The following is an 11229-nucleotide window of genomic DNA, read 5'->3' on the forward strand; positions in this document are numbered from 1 at the left end:
AATTAAATAGTATTTTAATTACCATAATTTTGTATTTTATTTCATAAAGTTCCTTTTTTATTTTTTAAATACAATGAATCTGAATTGAGCAAAGTTTCAACAGGCTTCTAACCAATCGATTTTAATCTTATTTAGAATAAGTAGAAATATGTATGATAAGGAAGATGACTTATAATTTTTTTTGAAGTGATTAAAAATTTTTATCTCCAAAAAAGGAATTTATATAATAAATAAAATAATTATTGCTGACTGAAGTTGGTAAACTAGATTTTTAATAAAAAATGTAAATATTAATTATAAAATCAATATTAAAATTATTAACTGCAATAACAATTAATTCGAGTCGGAGGAGCCCACTTACGGACGAATTGTCGGGCGTGCTAACAGGTTCCGCCAAATGTTATTAGAAGTGCGTATATAAGCCTGCGCCTTACCGATTAAACCTCCAATCTCACAGATCCTCCCCTCCTGGGGCCGGACCCGCAATTAAGCATACTCAGTCCCGGGATGTGCCATCGGGCTCAGGGGGCTCTCCGTTCCTCATCACCGTCGCCGATCCACGCAACGCGGACCAACGACGGCTTCACAGAGGGAGCTGTCCTCCATCCCTTCATCCTCAGGTCGATTTCTATACCTCAGTCTTGGAGGTTTTATTCCAAGTATCTATACTCAAACGTAGGTCTTCCATCCTGGATGGTACATCGACATTAATCCGCACCCCATTCTCGAAGTTCTACCACCTTTTGCCGTATGATGTTAGCGGTAAGCTTGTTTGTTAGCTTGTTGATGGCGGCGTTCATTTGTTTTTTGTACAGTATATGTTTAAATTTTTATTTTAGCTGCTATTGGAATAATATTGGTGCGCCGGGCGGCTGGCCGCAGTGCACGAACATTTTATACCTTTGAACGATTTATACTTCTTGATACGAATGATTTATCTAAAATTATATTTGTGTTTTGGGATAAAAAAAGGAAAACATTTGCGTTCTTGAGCTGTATTAAAAAATCAAAACTCAAGAAACAGCTAAAAATGTTTAAGATTTAGAAGCTTTCGTTGTAAACGTTTATGTCATTGTTAGTACGCTAAATTCAAGAACGTTATTTAGTTCTGACTGGCCAAAAAAATTTAGCAAAATCATGTGTAAACCATGTAATATTTTCGCGGTGTGCCGTAAACCGGCCTCTTTTCTATTTATTAATATAAAATTACTGATCCACCGAAAGAGATTTTTGAGTAAGTTATAATCTTATTTAGAAATAATTGGGTTCCTTCGACATGTAAAGTTTTGATATTATAGCATGTCTTTAGAATTCTTGTATATATTTATATTTTCATTTAACAATGTATCTTATAAACGCGGGAAAATTAGATTCAAATAATTCTAACATACGGCATCTATTTCGAGATGACATCAATTATCTCACCTCTGCTAACTTCAGATTGCATGAAAGTTTGTGTATACTCGCTTGAACCAATATTTGTCTTTTCTTTAACTTCAGGTCACTCCAACTCCATTTACAATATACAGGATGCCGAGCAACCTAAATTACCTGAATAAAAAGCATTTTTTCCGTGAGTGCATTTTTAATAAAGATCCTTAATCTTCTTGAAGTTAAAAATGGTACTGAAGCGATGTAATAATATAATATTTATATATATATGCCTATGTATAAAATTTTGAGGCTCAAAAATCTCCAAACTAACTACTACACCAGTTTCATTGAAATTTAGATATGCAAGTTAAAATTAACAATCTTAACTAGAATTCTATACAGAAGAATTGAGAGGAGAGTGGAGGAAGTGTTAGGAGAAGACCAATTTGGTTTCAGGAAAAGTATAGGGACAAGGGAAGCAATTTTAGGCCTCAGATTAATAGTAGAAGGAAGATTAAAGAAAAACAAACCAACATACTTGGCGTTTATAAACCCAGAAAAGGCATTCGATAACGTAGACTGGAATAAAATGTTCAGCATTTTAAAAAAATTAGGGTTCAAATACAGAGATAGAAGAACAATTGCTAACATGTACAGGAACCAAACAGCAACAATAACAATTGAAGAACATAAGAAAGAAGCCGTAATAAGAAAGGGAGTCCGACAAGGGTGTTCCCTGTCTCCGTTACTTTTTAATCTTTACATGGAACTAGCAGTTAATGATGTTAAAGAACAATTTAGATTCGGAGTAACAGTACAAGGTGAAAAGATAAAGATGCTACGATTTGCTGATGATAAAGTAATTCTAGCCGAGAGTAAAAAGGATTTAGAAGAAACAATGAACGGCATAGATGAAGTCCTACGCAAGAACTATCGCATGAAAATAAACAAGAACAAAACAAAAGTAATGAAATGTAGTAGAAATAACAAAGATGGACCACTGAATGTGAAAATAGGAGGAGAAAAGATTATGGAGGTAGAAGAATTTTGTTATTTGGGAAGTAGAATTACTGAAGATGGAGAAAGCAGGAGCGATATAAAATGCCGAATAGCACAAGCTAAACGAGCCTTCAGTAAGAAATATAACTTGTTTACATCAAAAATTAATTTAAATGTCAGGAAAAGATTTTTGAAAGTGTATGTTTGGAGTGTCGCTTTATATGGAAATGAAACTTCCATATAAATCGGAGTATCTGAGAAGAAAAGGTTAGAAACTTTTGAAATGTGGTGCTATAGGAGAATGTTAAAAATCAGATGGGTGGATAAAGTGACAAATGAAGAGGTATTGCGACAAATAGATGAAGAAAGAAGCATTTGGAAAAATATAGTTAAAAGAAGAGACAGACTTATAGGCCACATACTAAGGCATCCTGGAATAGTCGCTTTAATATTGGAAGGACAGGTAGAAGGAAAAATTTGTGTAGGCAGGCCACGTTTGGAATATGTAAAACAAATTGTTAGGGATGTAGGATGTAGAGGATATACTGAAATGAAACGACTAGCACTAGATAAGGAATCTTGGAGAGCTGCATCAAACCAGTCAAATGACTGAAGACAAAAAAAAAAAAAAAGTTAAAATTTGATGAAAATTGGTTGAGTCGTTCTTGACCGATCGGGATCAGCTGATCTCGGTCAGACCACTTCTGAAGTCTGAATATTTTAGTGTAGTTACTGTGGGATTCTGATGCGCTCCAATAAAATAACAAGAATGATAATCGACAAACTGGTTTGCGCATAAGGTAAGATTCTTATTCAGTATTCTTAAATACAACTCATATACCGAAAATCATTCTTATAAATTTAATAAAACGAATTTGAATGTAGAAATGTGTCGAAAAACGTTATTGTAAAGATTATAGAGGTAGCCTCGCTGCCTCTCTGTCAAGTTACTTGCCAGAGGGGGTGCTAGCGACGTCTCTCGATTGAACGTCAAATGATTTATTTTAATAGATTTGTTTTTTGTCATTAAATTCTATTTCTATCTAATTGAAAACTAATTTTGGAAAATTTTTATGAATTATATTTTTTTCATATACTTTTAGCAATTTTTAAGGCAATATACACCTAAAATATTCATCTGGAATTAAAAATATTGCCTTTGTTTTATCTTACGAGCCATGAAAAAAGTCATGAAAAAATTGAGTTTTAAACAATATTAAAAAACACATATAAATTACATATCTTTACATTATTCATGAAAATGTTAACGTTAGAAGAAAACCTGTAAATCTTTTTACAAAAAAAAAATCCCTTTTTCCCTGATTTCTATAAATCAATTTTTAACATTTAAAAGTAACCATTCCTAATTACATATTTCCTTAAAAGAATAACCATAAAAATAAAACTGCTGATCAAAAAATTCCTAAATTGGATGATGTCAATGATAAAGGATTAGAATTTTTCATTATTATTCACAGTTCACAACATTATTGTGCGTTTTACTCACATATAAATTCAACTAAAATTAAAAAGACTTCAAGGAAAATTGGAAAGATTAGGACTAGGACTACTTTTCTTTATATTTATTTTTGTATTAAGAAATGAGATTTTAATAACAATAGTCAATACAAAATTTGTATCATGATACGCAAAGTTTTCACTGTAATTTGGGTGCTGATTTCAAACATAATATTGAAATTATTTTATCACGTAAAGGTTTTACGTAAATCGTAAATATGTAAAAGGTTTTTATAATAACTCATTTTGATCAACTACCGGTGACAATTAAGAATAGTTTCTGTATTTTTACTTTTATACAATATGCATACATGCTTAATAAAGAAAGAAAAAAAATGTACACTGCATTATGAGAAGTGTATCATTAACCATACATCTCAGGAATGGTCGACCTGAGACTGTACAAAACTACACTTCATTTATACTCATACATATCATCCTCTCTATAGTAATACCTTACGGTGGTTCCGGAGGCTAAACAGAAAAATAAAAAATAAAAAGTGTATCACGAGAAGTCGACACATAATATGTCTGTATGATGACATCATACAGACATCTGTGGTTGCCTACTACAGAGCTTAAAATCTTATTCAACTAGCTTCACTTATCCCTAATGTGGGTTTTGTTTCACAAAGTTATTAGTGTTTTCCTACATTTTCATCAATTCTTTATAGTAATGATTTTTCTCGTTTTTATTTGCTACAACATGGCTTCTGAAAAAGTTCGTGGGTGCTCAAATCATCCAGACAATTTTTATTATGTCTTTGGTAAATTTACGCCTAAATCTCAAAGAAAGATTATTTCTGATTTGATAAAACAGCTAATAAGTTTTATTTTGCTTGTATACTCGAGGTTCAAAATAAAATCTGGGCGCCTCGTGTTATTTGCATATTATGCTCATATCTCTAACTGAATTGTTGAAGGGGAAAGGACGAGCCATGCCATTTGCTGTGAACATTTGGCGTGAACATTAAGGACCACTTCACCGACTGCTACTTTTACATGAAAATATATGTGGATTTTAATTCAAAAATAGAAAGTTCATAGAACATGCAGATGTATCCTCAGCTCTAAAGCAACACCTGTACCACCATCTAATCTGACCTTGCTATAAGAACAATTTGAAAATGAAGCAGATGATGTAGAGGTTATTGAAGAATTTCTTCCTGTATCTGATGAGAAATATCCTCATTTAATTCAACAACATGAACTTAATGGTTTAATTTGCGATTTAAAGTTATCAAGGCAGCAAGCTGAACTTCTAGTGTCTAGACGGCAACAGTGGATTCTTTTTAAGGGAAAAAACAAAAATTAATACGTTTAGAACACAAAATAAAACTCTTTCAACTTATTTTACTATGAAAAATTCATTGTGCGTTTGTACTAATGCCGATAGCCTGTTGAAAGAGCTTCAAACTCAGAGTGTTCCTGAAAAATGGCGTCTTTTTATTGGCTCTTCTAAAGTTAGCATGAAAGCAGTTTATCATGTAATACTAACAAATAGCCGTTCATTCTATTAGCTCAAACAGTCGACATAAAAAAAACGTTTAAAACTACGGCATCAATATTAGAAACAATAAAATATGTGACAAATCTGTAGTGATCTGAAGATTGGTTGCATTACTTCTTGGTTTACAAGGTGGGTTTACAAAATATTGTTATTTTCTTTGTCTTTGGAATACGTGACACAAAATTTTGTGGTCGGTGATTTATCATGAATTGAGAGTGGTAAAATCATACTGCCACCATTTCACATAAAACTCGGACTCATGAAAAATTTTGTAAAGTCACTAGACAACAATTGATCAGGATTTAATCATTTAAAAATAATTTTTCCTAAATTGTGTCATGGTAAGCACAAGGAGGGTATGTATTTATCGGTCCGTAAATAAAGAAACTGCTTAAGGATTTAACTTTTATCGATAAACTTAGCGAATGTGAAATAGCTGCATGGAAGTCCTTCAAAGACGTTTTTGGTGGATTTTTTTAGGCAAAAGAAAATATGAAAACTATGTTTATTTGTTAATAAACTGTTGGAAAACTAAATACGTTTAGGATCGAGGATATCATTAAAAATTAATTTCCTACAACTCCTACTTAGACTTTTTCCCCGAAAATTTATCAGAAATGAGGAAGGAGAGCGTTTCCATCAGGATATTTTGAACGTGAAGCATCGGTACCGAGCAAGATTGGTGAGTATTGTTGGTTTTTATTTAGAGAAACTGATCAAACATCATACAAGAGAAAAGGTTTGTCAACGTATTTTAAAAATTAAAGGTAAGAAAATTTCAATGATTTAAACTTTAAAAAAGACATGTTATTTTAAAGACATTACCAGTAATAGAGACTTTTAGAAACTGTTATTTTAAAATTGTATTAATGTATTTCAATTTATCTGTGTTTGTGTAAATAAAAATTTAGTGATTATGCATTTATTGGTAAATAAATCGTACGTATCTAAAAAACAAACGTGACGTATTACACAAATATTGATAACCGTTTGAATTCACCACCACAAAATGACTTAAAATCAACTTGTACGATTCCAGATTCACGAAATTATTTTTTTGTTGACTAGTGTAATTAAATGAAATTGTTTAGATTAATAGAAAAGAACACGGGGGAGTAAAACAAAATAAACCGTCATTTTTTACCATTAACCTCAACCCTTCTTTATTTATCAACATCATTGACAAAGAAAATTCAAGACAAGTATAGTATGATTAAGAAAAAATAAAACAAAAATACTCAGAACCGTATAAAAATGAAATAGAAAGCAATTAATTAAAAACCAGGATTTTAATTCATACAGTTGTGTGTTTTTGTTGTGACCTTGACATTAGTAAAAGATGGCAAATAAAGCAAGCATTGATGCCAGCCAACTATGCATTTTACACTTATCTTTAAGTGTCTTTTATTCTTGCTCATTTATGTATACACATGCTTATATCATAAAGCGTTTACCAGTCGTCCATTAATAATAAGTATTTATCATTTTTGCGTTTTACCTTGCTAAATTATAATTTATATTAATCCACTTGAATATTACAAATTAAATAAATGTTCGATTAAAAAACAGTGCGTCCGTCTCACTTTTTTCTCTCTCTGTGCGCGCGTGTATAATTGTACGATAAAAAATACTTAAAATGTACTTATAATTTTAAACACTTTTTTATACTTCTACCAAACGGTTTTTATGCTAAAAATTCTATTGCTTTTGTAAAACATTATTATCTCCTACTCTCCAGGCTCTAAACACGTTTTTCTAAATTTTTTCCCATAAAACAAATACAAATCCATATCGCTTTTATTATTCAAAATTCTATTATCTATTATCCATAAATTGTGATATTCTTTTATAGTCAATTTACAATCGAAATTTTCTGCCTTTACAGAATTAAATAGTCCATATATTTGAGAGTTATAGGTAAAAAAGTGTGTGGAAATCCAGTAAATTAGAAAATATGGAAAGCTTAATAAACTCTACTTAATTATTTAATCTGAAATCCATTTTATTTTTATTTGTCATATTCAAATTTATATATTAAATTAGAAATAAAAATCATATCACTGAAATTGTTTAAACTGTTTAAGATATTAAATAAATATATTTTACTATATTATTTTAATCTTAAATCCACTTTATTTTTATCTGTCATATTCAAATTTGGCATGGATGGCATGGATGACGTCCTACGCAAGAACTAAGATAACTGAGATTAATGAAGAACAAAACGAAAGTAATAAAATGTAGTAGAAATAACAAAGATGGATCACTGAATGTGAAAATAGGAGAAAAGATTATGAAGGTAGAAGAATTTTGTTATTTGGGAAGTAGAATTACTAAAGATGAACGAAGTAGGAGCAATATAAAATGCCGAATAGCACAGGCGAAACGAGCCTTAAGTCAGAAATATAATTTGTTTACATCAAAAATTAATTTAAACGTCAGGAAAACATTTTTGAAAGTATATCTTTGGAGCGTCGCTCCATATATATGGAACTGAAACTTGGACGATCGGAGTATCCGAGCAGAAAAGATTAGAAGCTTTTGAAATCTGTTGTATAACAACAGGAGAATGTTAAAAATCAGATGGGTGGATAAAATGACAAATGAAGAGGAATTGCGGCAAATAGATGAAGAAAGAAGCATTTGGAAAAATATAGTTAAAAAAAGATAAATTTATAGGCCACATCCTAAGGCACCCTGGAATAGTCGCTTTAATATTGGAGGGACAGGTAGGATGAAAAAATTGTGTAGGCAGGCAACGTTTGGAATATGTAAAACAAATTGTTAGGGATGTAGGATGTAGGGGGTATACCGAAATGAAACGACTAGCACTAGATAGGGAATCTTGGAGAGCTGCATCAAACCAGCCAAATGACTGATGACAAAAAAAATAAATAAATTTACATACTGAAAAAATAAAATGGATTTAAGATTAAAATAATAAAATGAAATATATATTTATTTAATCTCTTAAACAGTTTAAACAATTTCAGTGATATGATTTTATTTTTAATTCAGTATGTAAATTTGAATATGACAATTAAAAGTAAAATGCATTTAAGATTAAAATAATAAAGTAAAGAAAATTAAGTAAAGACTATATTAAGTTTTTTCATATTTCCTAATTTACTGAATTTCCACACATTTTTTTACCTGTAACTCTCAAATATATACACTACTTAATTTCTGTAAAGACATAAACGTTTCGGTTTTACATTAACTATAAAGAATTCCACAATCCGGATTTGGATTATACAATTTATAATTTAAGTAGATAAATCTATAGATAAACAATTCTGTAGAGCGATGGAGATATCTTCAAGCAAACTTGAGTCTATATTTAATAACCAGTGGAAAATCAGTTCTTGTAAAATAAACAACAATCCTGTCAAAACCGCAAAATTATTGATAAACATTTCATGAAAAATATTTTAAGTAACGATGCTCCAATTTCCGGAGAATACTAAGTGAGAGAGCTGTGAAAGAAAAAAGAGAGCTTAGGTGAGTTAAGAAGAGAGCTGTGAAGTGAATTTGCGTAGTGAAAGAAAATGAAGTACTTTTTTGGGTAGATTTATTTGTTTGAACAGGTAATTTTTTTTTTAATATTCAATTCTTTCACTTATCCTGATCCCTTTAACATCTATAGTAGGAAGTAGAAATGAAAATTATTTGAATTATTCGAACAAAAAAAATTAAATTAAAAATGATATTTTTTCTGAGGTAATAAATGAAGTAATTTCATTAATAACACTTCATTCAGAAAAGGAAATCATCTTAAAAATAGTGTGAAACTTTACTGAAATTCATGAAAAATAATTTTTTTTTAGGACCGTAATATTATTATCCTCTACCATCCGATAGTGATTGAATGCTAAAAAAAATTTATTTTGAAAAAATAAAACTAAAATATATTTCACAACAACGTGTTGGAGCAGTAATGTTAGAAAAATTATTATTTTTTTTTTTTAGTGAAGGCTGGTAAATATATTATAATTATTCTTGAAAAAAGGAATGAAAATATTTTCCATCTGTTAATATCTCTATGGGGAAAAATGGCACTTGACGGTTAAAATCCGTGCCAAATAAGAATATTTAATAAATAAAAATGTATGAGTTGAAGGAAAGTATGAATTGTTTCAAAACTTTTTCAATGAAATTATTACCAAAAATTTTTTTAATAGAAAATAGGCGAGCCTAAGGCCCACCACAAAAATGCTATGTAGTTTATGTTTCATTACACATGATTTTGTTTAATTGTTTGCTAACTGTAACTAAATAACTTTCATGAATTTAGCGTACTAACAACAACAAAAACTTATACAACGAAAAGCTTCAAAATCCTGAACATTTTTAGCTGTTTCCTGAGTTATGATTTTTTTAATACAGCTCTAACCCCAATGGTTTCCATTTTTATTCCTAAAACACAAATATAATTTTAGATAAATCGTTCGTATCAAGAAATATAAATTGTTCTAGAAGTATAAAACGTTCGTGTCCTGCGCGCAGCTACCCGGTGAAGCACGTGATTCGCTCTGGACCAATAGCAGCTAAAATAAAAATATGAGCACATACATCAAACAAAGAAACAAACCCACGCACTATAATTTTTTGTGGGAAAGAACAAAATAAAAATCTGCATAAAAAATAAATTTTAATAAATTTCACTTCCTATCAAAACAAATTACCCTTTTCTCTCCATCCGAAATTGTTTTCTAAAATTTAATTGAGTCACTATTTTTTTACACGACTGTCCAAATGAAATAATTATTAAAGATTAAAAAACATGACTGCCAAAAAAAAAACTTTGCTTTTTAATATACGATAATTAAAGAGCCAGCGGGTGACAAGTTTGTATATAGTATAACTTTTTTTTTCAAATTTTTTAAATTTATTTAAACATATATATATATATATATATATATATATATATATATATATATAGCCTATAACACGCCCGGTAACGTAAGAATTCCAAAGTGGGTTCATACATCTAAATTGGTTCAGTCATTGAGATGCTACGGTGGAACATACATACACACATCCTAAATACATTATACTCCATTTTGAGCAGTCGTGTAAAAAAAATTTGCATGTTTTGTATTATAAGAAAATTACTAAGTTTTCAAGTTATTAAAAAATACACAAAATGGCTACTATAGTAGTTATCAATTATGTTTAGAATTAATTTATTAAACAGTTTCTTTATAATCAATTAAGTAATTATTGTATAAATAATAAATTTTAGAACAAAATCTTTAATTAGTAATATTTAAAAATTAATCAATATAGAATCTTTTTTTGTTTTGAAAAAGAGAGCATCCACAGCTATGGTCAATAGCCCGGTGGAGATTGGTAGCGTATGAAAAGATGCCGTGCCTAATAGAGTCGAACCCGAGACCTTCTATATTCGTAATTAGTATTTCCCGGGTTCATAATTAAAATATTTTAATTAACTGTATTTTAAATAAATTGGTCGGAAGGTTTTTTAAATGGTTCATTGATATATTAATAATAAAAAATGGAGGTATAATTGAACCGTTTCCCATAAAGTGGACAATTAATTTGAGTTAAAATATAACAGTTCTGAATATAAAAATAGAGGTATTCACTTGTATCAAATATTTTACACGGATAAGGATTTGTACTATATTCATACGAGAAGGAAGACCAAGTGAATAAAGAACTATACCAATTACTGTTCCGTCTAATAAAAACGGCATATCCTTTATTTCTTTCGTTTTCCCGTCCAGATAGCGCTGTAGAAGAGTTATAGTTTTAGAACAGAAAGTACTGTAATCGGTACAATTTGGGCATATGCGATTTTCATC

Source organism: Lycorma delicatula, chromosome 10 (assembly GCF_047948215.1).
Source record: "Lycorma delicatula isolate Av1 chromosome 10, ASM4794821v1, whole genome shotgun sequence".
Classification (NCBI taxonomy): Eukaryota; Metazoa; Arthropoda; class Insecta; order Hemiptera; family Fulgoridae; genus Lycorma; species Lycorma delicatula.